Source organism: Crassostrea angulata, unplaced genomic scaffold (assembly GCF_025612915.1).
Source record: "Crassostrea angulata isolate pt1a10 unplaced genomic scaffold, ASM2561291v2 HiC_scaffold_18, whole genome shotgun sequence".
NCBI lineage: Eukaryota > Metazoa > Mollusca > Bivalvia > Ostreida > Ostreidae > Magallana > Magallana angulata.
Genome location: NW_026441573.1, coordinates 22184 through 27179, shown reverse-complemented (window position 1 = coordinate 27179; position 4996 = coordinate 22184). Strand labels below are relative to the sequence as shown.

General features: G+C 33.0%; 1 pseudogene; it reads left to right on the top strand.

Annotated features, from left to right (window-relative positions):
• The first annotated feature begins 2040 nt into the window (after positions 1–2040).
• Positions 2041–2787, top strand: LOC128168605 (pyridoxal phosphate phosphatase PHOSPHO2-like; annotated as a pseudogene).
• The last annotated feature ends 2209 nt before the right edge of the window (positions 2788–4996 follow it).

Genomic DNA, 4996 nt, shown 5'->3' with positions numbered 1-4996 from the left:
TCTGCAATATGACAGCTTGAATTCCCTATATTTTCATGAATGACAAGAGTTTGTTGTGATATCTATATATGTGTAGCTTTTCTTACAGTGTTTATTTCATGTTGTATTTTCACTCAACACTATTTATGTTCATAAATTAATCATTTGTTCTTATTAAAACAGTTTGTAGCTCTAAAATATATTATATTTGTAAAGAAGGTTTCAATGTTTGGGTTGTTTATAGAAAAAAAAATTGCTTAATGTTATCAATACATCATTGTAATCAATACATCAAGAGATCTGACATACTTTGATCAATGCTTTACTCAGGGTTTTTTTTAAAATAACAAATCGATACTTTATTACTTTATTTTTTGAAAATTAATGCTGGATTCAGAATCATTTTTGAATAAATACATGTATTTATCCAAATGATTTCATTCTATGATGATTAATGATTTATTGCTTATGAATATTTAAGGTTTCATACATGAATACATGAGCTTTTATAATAGATACAGTATACAAAAATAGATATTGCACTATGAAATACTTCAATTAAAGCTCATCGTAAGAAAACAAATGTACCAAGATATAAATATTTTGTCATTTTTAGTAAATTTTAATTTTGTTTTAACTGTTCAAATTAAAAAGTTTGTTTTAACACAAATTTAGAAAAAAAGAATTAGATGCATACCTTAAATTATACAGGGATGATTTCCTTTTCTTTGTACACTGGTAAAGATGGGGAGTGCCTATATAATAAGAACAACTTGTGATTCATTTTGTTCAGCAGAATCCAGTATACCATTATCTGCTATCAGGGTGTAAATAGTTTAGAGAAAAGTCTTAGACAAGACATGAGAATTGACCACCATTCTAATGCAGTATACAAACATGTACACAATTACATATTAAGTTTGTCACAGAAATCAGTTGGGTTTGTAAAATTCAAAGAAGGCGAGTTTTTTTACGCAATGATCAATGTTCATTGCATCGTTTTAGGCAAATTAGAATTTTAACAATCTTAGTGACTCTTATTTATTTGACTCACACATGCCATGTTATAAAAGTAAAACTAGAACTGCATGAACAACAATCATGAGGTTTCAAAATTTATAAGGAACGACTAATATAAAGACTGCTGGTTTAACTTTAATAGTGTGTCATTGGAACAATTATTAGGTGTCTGCTTTGGTTTTAATATTACATTCATAAAGGCCCTTCATTTAATTGGGAGTGGGTAATGTTAACTGCAGAGCTAATTTTGAAATGATCAATCTGTATGATCATGATGATCAATACTCTTTGATCAGTTGTGTTAAGGCTCTTGATAAAGACACATTGCCTGTGTCTAGATTCAACTTCATTTAATATTACATAACACCATCTACAAGTTTCATAAAGTAAGCTTTTAAATTGTTTAAAAAGGGATACCTGATCAGAATGAGGGAAGAGTAGGGTTAAGGATTAAAAGAAAAATATAATGTTTCAATATTACATTTTTTTGCATTCTTTTCAGTGGTGTCAGAAGCAAATTGAAAGGGGGGGGGGGGTAAACTTATCAAAAATGTTGACAAGCAAAAAAAAAATTAAATTTGGTTATGGTTATGGTTAAGTATAACTTTGCAAAAAAGTAGGGGGGGGGACTAAGCCTCCCCTAGAACCCCCCCCCCCCCCTTCTGGTTCTGACGCCTACATGTATGTATACAGTATAAACCTTGAGGCTTCCCATTTTTCTTGTCTGCCTGTATTTAAAAAATACAAATGTACACTTATAGGAAGTGATTTTTTCATTCAATACTGTGGAAAATATTTTTTAAAAGTTTGTTGACATATTATGCAGTAGCTAGTACATGTACATGTATTTTCGAAAGAAATATTTTCAAATTATTTATATTTAAAATGTTAAAGACTTATTTACTAGGTGTTTGAAACTGTTTAAAAAGTGTCATGGCAATCAAAATTACAGAGAGTGTACAGAAATTTAATATTTTAATGAATACTAGTTATTTATAGTGGGTGAAACTATTCTTTATTTTCTTTTCTTTTCATTCTCAAATGACTTCAGAGAAAATCCTGTTTCTGTTTGACTTTGATCACACTGTGATTGATGATAATAGTGACTTGTATTGTAAACGACTGGCACCCGGCGGGAAGATTCCCCAGGAGATCGAGGAAACCTATAGTGACCTGGGCTGGACCCATTAATTGTATGGGACTTATATTTGATTACCTCCACAAACATGGCGTTACAGAAAAACAGTATCGAGAATGCATGAACGAAATTCCGCTGAGAGATGGCATGCGGGAACTCATCGAACACGTAGCCGAAAAAGGCCATAAATGTATCATTGTTTCCGATGCGAATTCGGAGTTTACTGATTATATTTTAACTGAAACCGGTCTTAAAAATGCTTTTTCCCGAGTGTATATAAATCCTGCCAAATACGACGCGGAGGAAAATTGACTATAGAGTATTACCACACCCAGGACTGGTGTGATCTAAGTACTGTCAACCTGTGTAAAGGTCAAATAGTGGTGGATCATAAAGAGTGACAGGGGCGGGAAGGGGCACAATATAAGTGTGTCGTACTGGTTGGGGACCGAAATAACGACTTTTGTCCCGCACTCCGACTGTCGGAAAAAGATGTGGTCTGTCCGAGAATTAACTACAGGCTCTGGAAGAAGATCCAAAAGTTGAAGGCTGAATCAGAGGAAGGAAAGGATGGGCTGAAAATACAAGCTCAGGTCGTAAACTTGACTTCCGGATTGGAAATTCTAGAGTTTTTGAAAACATTGAATTGATAGCAACTAATTATTGATGGTTTTGGTGGTTATGGTGCAAGTAATGTTATGTGATTCAATGTTATACTTACATTGTAGATACAATGTTATTTCAACAAATGAAAAAGAAAATATGTACCGGTATATAATTGTTGTTATTAACATAAATCTCAAAAGTAAAAATGGAAATATAAAATAGGGTTCTCTGCAATATTATTCATTTGTCTGTCCATGGAAATCATTTACAAAGTATAATTACAATTATGTTCATGTCCTGGCTCAAATGAGTGTTGTATCGTTGAGTCTTTCAGCTTCACCAGGGCTTTGTTATCTCTATTAAAGAATGTATATTGGTTACAACTCTCTCTCCCCATCTCTCTCTCTCTTCTCTCTCTCTCTCTCTGTGATTTATCATGGTGATCACAATGTTAAAAAATTTGAAAGTACAATTATTTGACATACAATTCTATATGTCCAGAGAATTACATAACGGTGCATACTAGAGACTACAAAGTGCATATTCCAAAATATACTTTGTAAGGGGTTGGGGTGAGGTGGGGATAAGTTTCTTTGCCATGGAGAGGGGTCCAAGATCTGCTTTCATTTACATTACTACATATGCATGTGAATTTGATATTTTTTCTGTAGGGGGGGGGGGGGGGGAGGGGGGGGTTGGTTCCTGACAGCTGCCGAGGTTCACCATTGCTAATACATTGGGACGGTGTCATTTTTTGTTGATGGAAACGTTTTTAAGGGTTTATTAGCATATCATATATATATAGATTTGCATTAAAGATCACAGTTCAAGTTTCATAACTTGATGTGAATTGACATTTCACGATAACCCTGGTCACCCATACAAATTAAGTCACCTTGAATATCAATGATTTCATCCACATCAGCCTTATAAAGTTCTATGGAATAATTCTTTGAATGACTTAATCACTGAATCTAGTTTCGTCTTAATAAACTTCATTTTCAGACACAGTTTTTGAAAGGCAAGGGGCCCTTTATTTGCATACAATTTTGGTGTTGATGCCCCAAATCCACAAAACTTTTTCCTAGTGTTATGAGCACAGGGTTATTTGTTTTTATAAATTAATGTAGTACGATAATTTCTTGCACTGTGATAAAACTTATACAATAGGAAATATTCTGAAGGTACCTCACTACTCCTAGACTTTTACTTTTTAAGACACTACGTCACAAGTTGGAGATTTTAATGTTTTGTTAATCTGTTTATATCGTTCGATTGGGTTGTATATCGTCAGTGGTTAAAGTATTGGGCTTCTGGACCGCAGATTATGAGTTCGAATCAGCCTGGAGCTTTTGTTCATGTTTACTGAATAAAGTTTTCGAAAATGTTATTTTTCATCCAAAATTGCACATTTTTTGCCTATTTGACTTAAATACTTCTAAAACATTATGATATCTATCATAATCAATTAATTTTCTGCTGATTTGAGAAACTATTTGAAGGTTTAGTGAGCAACCTTAATATGAAATATTTTTAATGATAGGTGCCTGTGGGTTCGATTGATAATTTTGTTTGCCGGGGTTGGGGGTCAGGATTCGGAAGGGGGGGGGGGGGTACCAATGCTTAATTTTAGTAACTTTGCAATGTGAAATTTACTGTGCCATTCTATATTCTAGAGGTTTGGACAATCTTCCCCCTTATGAACCAATCATGGATCTTCAATGCTCCCACTACAGCAGAAACAAACTAGTTAACATTCCGTTTGCTGAATGGCAGAGCTCCATCAGATGATGATTTTGTGTGTAGGAGGGGGGGGGGGGTGTATCGATCGTACTGTTGTTGTATCAGTAGTACTGTTGTACATGTATATTATGGAAATACTTTCGATTATGTTTGTATTATACATTTACAATCCCGTAACTGTGCTCTCTCTATATATAAATATATATATATAGAGGAAATGTATATAATATAATATAATTATATATAAAATATATAATTATATATATTTTATAAATATATATATTATATATAATTCATATATGAAATCATAAATTACCTTTAGAACACTGAAATTGAATTCTTAAAAAAAACTTTATATTTAGAAATTAAAATGCTTCGAAGGTTCATGGAGGGGGTTGGGGGATTATGACAAGTTCTGGACTTCCTAAAGCACTTTATATTGCATTCAACTTAAATATGAGGACAGGAAACACTAACCTTATAGTAAGGAACACAACCACCTCTAGATTA